Raw genomic sequence first — 11102 nt, 5'->3', positions numbered from 1 at the left:
TTGGTGGTTTTCAGCCTTATTATGGAGGAAACACGTAACAATGGAGAGGAACTGCAATACTGACCAGGCAAGACCTTTCCTTTCCTGCCTTTTCTAGACTGATAGACATATACTACCACCTCCTTGCCTTTCTCTTCAAAGGAAAGCAGATTTCTCTTTCCTTCAGAAATTAAACCTTTGGAAATGGAAAAGTTTCTAGAGATAAAGCTTTAAAAATCTGTTACTGTTTTTGTTAGAGTGTACTATAAACTGCAGTAGTCAAGGAATGGCATATACCATTAGCGGATGTACAAGTTATCCTAGTGTGTGGCAAAATCTGGCATGAAATGGTTTTAATTGTAAGCCTCTTATCAATTTGAAAACTTGTCAGTCTTGCAGGCCCTCATTTTATTTAACTAGGTCACCTGATAGTGAGCCAAGTCAAAGAGATGACTGATTGATTTTTTTAAACCAAGATGCTGGCAATTGCAAATATAGCCTATATAATACAAATACCACTATAGGTGTCACAGATTTGACTTATCCCTAATTTTTAGGTGGTCGGTATGTGCTACAGTCTCATTTGAATGTTTGCTATACTCATGGACTGTGCTTCAAAAAGCACTTATTCAGGTCTGAGCAGCTGTTGTGTCTGTCCCACTAGCTCCTGTAAAGGGAAAGGCTAAAAGGGACTTTGTTTTCAAAGGGTTTGAAGAACTGGTATGTATATTTGAGGGCCTTGGTACTTAGCCTGTTTGCAGACTGTATCACCAGAAAATTACTGAAGGGACAGACTGAACTTGAAGAGTCTCAGTCTATATAAAGAGCAGAGCTGCAAAAATAGTATTGAAAAGAAAAATCATGGCTTGAAGTATAGAATTTTCCCTATGTGCTTGCTACTGCTTATTGTCTACATTTAATAACATATCCAGATTTTAAAAATTCAAACTCTTTTGTAATCTGACTTTATTCTACTAGTTTTATATCAGGTAGACTGAATGGAAAAAGACATGCAAGAACACTATATTTTGAAATTCTGCATTCCTATGGGAGTCTGTTAATTTTCAAGGGTTGTAGTTCAGGCTCTAACTGAACAACTGGGATTGAAGTTAACAGTTTGATACTTTTAAGTATTGTGCCTTAGCTAAATTTGATTTAAAGTTGTTCGGTTTTTTTAATCAAGGTTTATTTTGCATTCTGTATCTGCCTTATTTGTTTCGTTTACTAGACTCTTTATTGATAGTAAACCAAGAGATAAAGTGCACATGAAATAAAACTATGTCACTGAAACTTCTGATTGAACTTGACTCTCCAGCTTGGTGCAGTCATTCCTAATTGCTTTACCTCTGAACTTTTCTTCTCTGTGAATTAATTACCCAGGAAAACTAATCCTGACAGCGTCGCTTGTATCTGGAGTTCTATTACGTTCAACTGGTGTATCCATCCAGATGTTTTTCTCTCAGTCTGAATCATAGTTTAGTACATTTTCTTGTCTTATGGTTTAGATATTATGGGAAAATCCAAAATATATAGGCCTTGGATATGCTATTTTTGGATGTGAGTTTTATATGAAAACTCCTTCTTAATAATATTTTAACCTGATCTATCCTTTGCAACTATTCCCTTTGAGTCTTTATAAAGGCTAATTAGATCTACTACAACAAATGTATATCTGAATTGGCACTATAAAATTTATTTTTCTTAATTCTTTCCCCTTATTATTAAAAATCAGGTCGAGTAACATCACTTATTTTCAAAAGACTGAATTGTGTCTTTTTGCTCATTGCCAGTCCAGAGATCCTTCTGCATCATTTATCTACAACTTTGCTTCCTGTCCTGGACATTATTACATTTGCAGACAAACTTGAGGATTCCTAGTAGTAATTTTTTTCTGAGAAATTACCTGCAGTGTTCATTTTTCTGTAACTCTAAAAGTATGTCTTTTATTTCCTAGTAGTGTTTTATGGTATTGCATTTAGGATTGGGCTTCTGCAATCAGAAATTTCTAACTGACCAAAGTCCTTTTAAACTTACTCTCTCGTAAGCTGTCAATAGGTGACTGAAGTCATGTAATCTTGTGTTTTCTGGGCCACAACTGTTGAAAAGGGAATCACCCTGTTATTCTCAAATGAGCTATTAAATAATGAGAGAGGATTGAGTGGTTTCTGGTGACTGCACTTGAAGTGCAGCAGACAGACATTAAACATCCTGTGCCTCTCATTTACATAAACATTGGTTTGGAAATCACTAGGGTCAGTAGCCTTCAAAATCCTCAGTAATCACCTGGCTACCATTAGGAATTAGACATTACAAGCCTAACTTCAGGGCATGAGTGAGATGTGGGTTCAAGATCGTGCCCAGGCTACGACCAACACCTGAGCTGGCAGCCAAAGGGATGCTCTTCCCACAGCGCTTGATAGGGCAGAGGGAGGGGAGCAGAACATCAAAGGATGTTCTGCACAAAAGGACAAACAAGGACAAAAAAGGACAAATAAGAAGAACACCTTTTAAGTCATCACTCCTTTTAGTTCCTCAAAAATTTAAATGCAATACTGAACCACAAAAGAAAGGTTTCTGCTTTCCAGAAGAAAATTATGTTTCCTCCATGAATGCTTTCTAAAGCCTCCATGTGACATTATGGGTGACATATTTAAGGATATTCCTTATGCCTAGTACCTGTACCAAAAAAATAAAAAAAGCAGCATTCTCCACTGACTCTGTGGGAAATGAGAGTGTCCTAAGGAAGATACCAATGGCTGAGATATGAATATCTCTCTTTGTCTGTTTTTGGGTACCCATTCAAGTGCGGCCAGGGAGAGAGCAGCATTATATTTTAACTTTGGAGTGGCAGTTAGGGATATGAAATAATTTTGAATATTATGTAGAGACTCCCACAGAGATAATGACACTCAAGGAGAGAATTTGATAAAGTAGGAAAGGGAGAAAATGCCATTAGGCAAATTGGAAATCTGGGGTAATGTGGTGAAAAGAAACAGTCTGAAGAGCAGAGAAGTGTCTGGCAAATGTAATATAACTGAAATTAGTCTGGCCAGCGTTGGGTAGAGAAGAGCCAAAACCCAGAGCAGGCTCTGGTAAGGACCGCCCAGAAAGAAGAACTGGAATGGAAAAAACTTGTGAAGCGCTTTCCAACTGTCCCAAATTCCTTTGTCAGTAATGTGAAGTGCTCTTTACAGATTGCCTTGGATGGGGTTGGAGGTGGTGAGGTAGTGTCTAAGCTTTAGCACGTACCTAGCAGCTTTCATGCACACACAGGCTGGAGGAGAGTTGAGCCCCCAGTATTTCTGCAGAGGAAAAAAATGAAATTTTATTTAATTACTGAATTTTTCCCAGTTTGCCTACCAGCACTAAGCCATTGTAAGAACATTCAGCTCGTAGTCTCCAGAAAAGGTACTACCAGAGGAGCAGCTGTGGTGTTTCAGTGAAACATCTAAAATTAAATCCCATGAAGCCATATAATTTCTTATTTTGCCATTCCAGTAAAGCCTATTTTCTGGTTTTCTGGTTCAAAAACATCTTGAGTGCCCTCAGCTTTTCATGACCTACATTCCATGCGTTAGATAGTCTCACCCTGCCTCCCCATCAGTGACAGACACCCAAGGACAAAATGTCAATAATATTTTCCCAGAAATAACGATGATGCATGTCTGAGTCAGGGAGAGAAAAACCAAAGGGTATATAAACAATGCAAGCCCAGAAAGATGAAAATGATGTAAGAGAATCTGACAGAGTTTGTTGTTTTCATAATTTTACATAAACACTCAGTATATTCAATATCGAAGTGGTGTTATTTGCCTTTCAAAGTATTGGAGTGAAATAATTGTTGTTGCCTCATTTTAAAGATATTGCTAAATTAAAAATCTTATTTTTTTCCTATAATTCTCAATTGTGTAAAAGGACAATTATTTTTAACTTGTATAACTCAAATGTGTGATGATGCAATTCTAATTTTTTACCTGGACACTTACTAATGACATCTGTTAGCATGACATATGAGTGTTTTAACTATATATTAGGTATATATTCTTGAAACATTTCTAAGTAGTGTTATTAATGATGTTTTGAAGTAGAGGCACACAGAGATTTGAAGACAACCCAGAACAACTAACAATGTGGTAGGCTGAAACTGATGACAGCCAGAAAACACAAAGACTCTTCTTAAACATCTCAGACTGCTTTTATGCCTTGATCCATATGATTAAGATGTCATACTTTGGAACATGTAGCTTTCTTGATTGTATGAGATTAAAAATTGTGATACAAATGGGCTTGGTGGAGGTGGGTAATCTGTTTGTTGGTTTTTTAACAAAAAGCCTTTATGCATCCATTTCTGTGTCCAAAAGAATTGGTGTTCAGATTCTGTAATGTGTTTTGTAAATATTCTGCTTGTCACACTGTAAATTGTTTTTCTGTTTTGAGGATAAGTCTGTGGGCTCTGGATGTTTTGAATAGGCCAAGTAAACTGAGATACCAGATTTTGTTACATAAAGAGACAAGAAATTTAATTATATGAATCTAGCCCATAGATCTCTGACTTGGTTTCCTAAGAGAACTTTGATGCACCAGCATTTTTGATTCATTGACCCTAGGAGTGCAAATAATAAGTGTGTATGAAGTACACAGGCTCCCTTTGAAGGGCAAGGGGAAAATTAGACGTCTTGGAAAACACATAATACATGTATTAAGCAAGGAGAAGATTAATGTTAACCAACAGGAAAAGCTAAGAATGGAGTTTTTATGTGTTATGAATACTATCCCTCTCCAGAGCATAGACTCTGGATTTAAGCCTACAGAATGGTGTATCCATACATTTTAAAGCTTAGAGGGTCTTCCATGGCTGGAGATTTACATCTGTTTTTTGAAAGAGTAATGCTCATGCTTTTCTTTAAAAATAGGACTCCTGAAGGCAAAAGTGGTTCCTTTTGTTTTATACGAGTCTGAAGATTTAAGCACTTACCAGGGAAAAGAGCTGGTCCAGATAGGCACTGAATGAGGGGCATTCAACCATGCTGTTCATATCTGTGCTCTGGCCTCCTGGTCTGTGCTGTGGAGAACTGGAGCTCTCCCTCTCCACTCTGCCAAAAGGAATCCAGGGTCCAACAAGGAACAGAGCCAAGGAGGAGTATGCAAACTTGTGGCTAGTGTGAAGCACCAAGTCTTGTTCCATTCTAGGACAGCTAAAATTTGCACTGCAAATTCTTTGAACAGAATGTGGAGCTGAGTTTTTGGTGTTTGATGCTGAATGAAAAGGAAAGCTTTGCTGGTACTGGTATGACACAAACTAAGACTGCATAAAGTCAGAGGCCAAGCCAAACAGTGGAAAAAACAGTGACTGACTCTTTCTAACCTCAACTGTAGGTGAAATAACACCTCAGGTTTTTCCTACCGCAGGGAAATCTCTGTGTTTTTTTGGTTTAGTGTACAAAATTCAGAAAAAGCATCCAGAATGGTTTGTAATTTTCTACTTTGGTTTCATAACTAAAGAACAGAACACTTAACTGAACTGCGGGCAGTTTAAAATCTGGTACCCAGAATAACATTTCTTATACCCAGAAGAAGGATAATGAAATCGGATGTGATGAAAAAATAATACAGAAGGAACATTTCATATTTTGGGGAATTATCTGTGTTGGGACATGAACTATCTTTTAAAACCTCACAAGTAAATTCAGAGACCACAATCAGGCACTGAAATCTTAGGAAATAATTATTTGAACCCAAGCATTTTCCTTCTGTGGGTATCATGAAGCATTTTCCATAAACCCACTGGATCATCCTAGTACCAAATGAATTACCAAAGGTCCATTTATTATTTTTCTAGTGAATACTGATTTTTGGGCTATGTACTATTAAAATTCTTTCATTATTCCTTGTGTTTTAGGCCATGTCCTAGTTGGAGATTACTGTAATAGGAGTTAGAAGCTCTTTTTCTACTTCAGTCAGATCTGAGCATGTTTCAGCAAAAAGTCACCAGAATTCAAACTGATATGGAAGAGACATTTTTAGGCACTTCATCTGGTGATGATGTAGTCATTGGGACAGTTAAATCCCCCAGAGGAAAAATAATCACCATTTGGGCATAGAGGGCAGTGCCATCTTAACTACAGTGCCCATTTCTGACTAAGCCTGGTTTCCTATTTTCTTGTAAAAGAAATAGAGGTATTTCATCATATGTCATTGCTGAACACAGCAGGGTGCTGTGAGGCAGTTAAATAATTTATAGCAGAGATAAATTGACATAATTTATAGAGACCAGCTGTGAAGAAGAAAAATGCACATAGATCACCAACGAGTTTCACAGCTACTATCTGGCAACAGCAAAGGATGAGGCTTAGGAAGCTGGGTATACATTACAAGCTAAAAAAAGTATGCTATGACTCTCAACTTGTCATTTCATGTCTCACCTTCTCCAACATGTTACTATGACTGCATTGATTCTCCTGGGCTTCTTTTTCCAAGTAATTAATCCAGACCCAGTTCCTATCCTCCAGCAAAGGTTTAAATCATTGTTCACTCATTTTCGGAGTGTTATTCCCTTCACTGGTCTGTCTTTGTCCCCTATCCAATCCTTGGTAGACCACTCTTCCTCTCTGCTTTCTCACATCTAAGTTCATGTTTCAGCTGCATTTTTATCTCCTAGTTTCTGTACCAAAGTGTCTGTATCCCAAAAAGGTGAGAATCTGGAAGAGACAGAGGCCCTAATTCTCATTTTTGAAAGACCAGCACTACAGGAGATGTGAGAAGCTTAAAACTGTTCTGTGAGGGCAAAATTTAGCTTTTAAAACAGAAGCTGTTTCTTCGACGCTCATTTTATCTATGATTTCATAGGAGTTTATCTCGTAAAACTTTGTCTAGATTTGGTAGGAAGAAGTGAAAGCATGTTTCATGTAAGAAAGCATCATTTTCACTGTATTTCCAGTATGTGCAGTAGCATAGGCTTCCAGCTTCTCCAAGAAAATGTCTCTTTACTTTTAACATTGCAAAAAATCTTCAATTTTCCTGTGATTTTTTTTTTGTTTTGTTTTCCTTGAAGAAAGCTGAACAGTTGCACAATTTTGGCTGATACTTGCCAGTAAAATTCAGCCTAAGGCGAAATTTTGTGAGCAACCTGTAAAATTGCAGCCCAAACCATTCAGGTCTGGCAAAGCTATAAGCTATTAAATGGAGAGTCTTGTAAGTAGAAGTGTCAGTAATGTTTAACAGTAGGCAGTGCTACCAATTCCACCTATAAGATAACTTAAATCTACTATTAGGTCTATACATTAGATCATGCTAAAAGTAATAAAACAGAAGCAAACATGTTTTTATCAAACTTGAAATGTCATAAAAGGCTTTGCAGCCTTTAGCTGATATATAAATGTGGGTTCTGATCCCACAGTATATCCTAAGCAGAAGCAGAAGTCAATGCTTTTCAGTTGTGGTGTCATTATTCCCACAGCAGAGTATTGGCAGAGCTTCCCCACTGTGATCTGCTACACAAAATTTCTGTGGGAGTTCCTGTGCTCTGCAGTTCATGGCCTGAAATCTCTGCTCAGTCATTCTAAGGACCAAGTCCCAATGAAATCAAGTTTCCCTGAGAGAGTTTTGAGCAATAGCTGGACAAGGACCTCTGTGTGTAGAAATGTTTTTACTGTAATGCTACCCGTGTAGTGTAGCTGTTGTGATGTTTTTATGATAAGGGAGAGCGGGATCAGAGTGTGCACATGGAGGAGGGAGTGAGCAAGCAGCGCAATAATTAACATCTAGCAGACCAAAATTCCTTCTCAGTTGCTGGAAAGCAGCTGTTAAAGGGATTAAATGAAAGAAGAAAGAACACAGTTGCTTCAGACAAGTAGATCCACTAATGTCTTCCAGAGTTTATGTTGAATCTGTGGTGAGCAAGCAAACAGAGAATGGAATGAAATGTCAGGGATCAAAATAAAAAAAAAAAAAAGTGATGGAACAAAGAGAATTAAATGTCTTGAAATGCCCATACTTTAATCCAGCTCTCACAGCTACCACGACTTCCTCTTTATAATTCATGATAAACCAAAGTACCCTTCCAAGTCTCATTGCTCCAGGCCTAAAGGAGCCGTATAAAGTTTTTTCTTCTACCAACTTTAACTGATCCCCAACCCTCTCAGGAATTCCTAATGATTTCTTCTCTCATGTATGTTTTCCCTCTCTACCTTCTGTCCTTGTGTAACAATTCTGATTACTTTATAAGAATTTATTTTGCCTGCCTGAGGCTCCTATATTACTTCTGTTATTGTATTGTACAGAGACAGCTGTAAGCACCAGCTATGGGGTCACAGCAGAAGTATTGGTTTGTTGGATCAAAGTGTGTCTGATGAGATTTTGTGCTCGAGATGCCCTGTAGTGAGATGATAACTAGGGGTTAGCAACTGAGACAGTTGCTCTTCTTTGCCTCTTGCCAGTGCTGTGGGTTTATTCTGCAGAATCAGAGTTAGAAAATGAAAGAATGCTCCAGCACCAACCTTTGCTGATAATTATTTTCCTTCCTGAAGAAGCTGATTACTGTATTTTGCACCACCTAAAAGACTGTCAGTGTTATCCTCCAGTGTGCAGCAATGGTCAGAGGAACTGAGGAAAGAAGGAATGAAGAATAACACTGAATAGAAGGTTTGCTAGATAATTTAGTGATACTTTTACTATATTCCTTATTGTCTTTAAGAAATTATGAGAGATTTCTGATTGTATTTGATGGAAATAGTTTCTCCCACTTCATTGCTCTTCAGATGCTCTTGTGTGGGGTAATGGGTTGTTTGACCCACTGCAGAGGAGGTTTTGACTTATCCAGATTCAGAGTTCCTGCATGTATGAATCATATTTTCATTGCCTCCACTCCTGTTATCAGTAAAGAGAAAGGTGGAAAGAAATTAAGCAGAGATGAATTATTACAAATGGAGAAGCTTAACTACCTCTCTGACTGATGATTACAGAGTGAGCCTTCTGAGAGCAGACACTATTTAAAAAAAAACTTTTGAAAAAGAGGAGGATGTAGCCCTTAGGGTACAATAGGAATGCATTGAATAGATCAAGGATGATCATACTAGACTAATTCCCCCACAGAATGACAACTTTCCTGAAGGTATTTAGAAGACAAATACCAACAGAAATGAACTATGTTTCTAATAATGTAGATGAATGGAGCCAAGGCTTATGAATTCCTGAGGAAAATGAATAAAGACAATTTCATGCTGGCTACTTGGCATAATGATAAAATAGAAGGTCTGTACTGCTGGACTGAAAAGGGGTATGACTATTCCTGAAATCTACAGTCATCTTATCAACCTGTCGGGCCTATTTCCCGTATTCTTGCTGTGCTGGGAACGCTGGTTCTTAACACTCCTTAGTTTTTGTTTTCTCCTCAAAGTGACGTCTCTGGTAAAATGGATTGGCAGGATTAATACACAATAGGAATTCAGGATATTTGCTGAATCTGGACTTTATAATAGCATGGCATGGAGTCTCATTTCAGAAATGAATTAAAAAGGAGTAGGATAACTACACTTTCAAGTAGGCTGGCAAGCAGAAAGGAGACCATAAATCAAGGTTAATGATAATGGCAATTTTCCAGTTTGGAAGGGAAGATGAACATAAGGAGTATCACAAGAATTGGTGCTAGGCCCAGCTTTACTAAAAGCCGTTATTTATTATGTTAATGGAAACTAAAGAACACTGAAGTCAGAACCATTGCCAAAATCTATGGAAGATGGAGAAGACATCTTGCCTAGCCTCAGCTATTTGAGTACTACTTGCTGAAAACATTTTAGTTTTCTAAATTATCTTGGAAAAAAAAAAAGACAAAAAGGTACCTCAAAAAGTGACAAGTCTAAGAGGAAAGATGTACTGTCTAGAAACACATTTTTATGTATTTGGGAAAAGTCCAGATGAGTGTAGTAGTCACATCACTGAAGTACTTTCAGGATGAATAAATGCCATCAAATCTAGAAAAAGGTTCAATTATGTTCCCCACTGGATTTTCTTTGGACTGAGATATACAGCTGGAGAATGATATTTTGAAATCTTAGTGCCAATAAAGAAGTTTTAATAGAGATCAAGAAATAAAAATCAGCTTTTAACATTAAATAGTCCCAGAATCAATGGCTTTCATGCTTCATATGTAAAGTTCAGATAAGTATTAAATAATTTAGTTACAATAAAGAAATATATGTTGAATTTGAAGAGTTGAATGAGAAGTCAGTGGATTAATTTAATAAATCATTGGAATTTAAAAAAAAAAGTTTGGCCAAATTATGACTAAGAAAACCTGTTAAAAGTATTTATTTAAAGATGAAAACAGCCAGGGTAGTGATAGCCCAAGGCACACGAGTAAGGAGAATGAACTCAGTGTAAGCTGAATATTAAAATTATTGCTTAATACTAAATTTCCTCAGACTTAGAATTTTTTTGCCAGAAAGAAGATGGAAGCCCAATAACACCAGAGCTGTGCTTTTGATGTAGTTGGTTTGGTTATTTTTAACTAGTTTTACAAAACAATGTTTACAAAACCCACCGATGGTGTGGGCATATTAGAAGTGAAGTGAAATATGAAAGTGGCTCTCAGAAGAAAAGAGTGTCTATAAATAGTATTGTATAAGTTTTTGTCACACCTAAGAAAAAGTGAATAATACAGAAGTAATGAAATTAACACACTAATTCAGCTGTTGGGTCCTTTCCCTGAAAGATGTAAATATAAATATGTTCTTCTAATTTTACTGCATTTAGTAGCTGTGCATCCTATTTCTACAGTGTCCATAGTACTTGGATAAGGTATTTAGACAGGTCTTACAGCAAGCACTGGAACACAAGTCTACTCTCATAAAGGAATACTACAAACTGAAAAAAAAAGGGATAATCTCTTGGCCTAGTGAATCTTTTATAACTACAGGGAAAGCTGGCTGTCTAGAAGGGTACATGAAGTCATTCTCCAACAGTTCAGTGTTTATATCCCATTCCTAGGACATGCGTCTTTGATATTCCTTAGGCTAAGAAAACAACTGAAATAGGTGTTTCACAGGCTGTTTGAGTGCTCTGCTCACTGCATTAACAGATGAAAAACCAACACTACAACTCCCAAAACCTTTGCTGACACTTCCATA

This window comes from Empidonax traillii, unplaced genomic scaffold (assembly GCF_003031625.1).
Source record: "Empidonax traillii isolate 1590-97213 ecotype Southwest subspecies unplaced genomic scaffold, ASM303162v1 scaffold343:size799674, whole genome shotgun sequence".
NCBI classification, from domain to species: domain Eukaryota; kingdom Metazoa; phylum Chordata; class Aves; order Passeriformes; family Tyrannidae; genus Empidonax; species Empidonax traillii.
The sequence above is the reverse complement of the archived record's forward strand: the minus strand, read 5'-3'. Positions refer to the sequence as shown.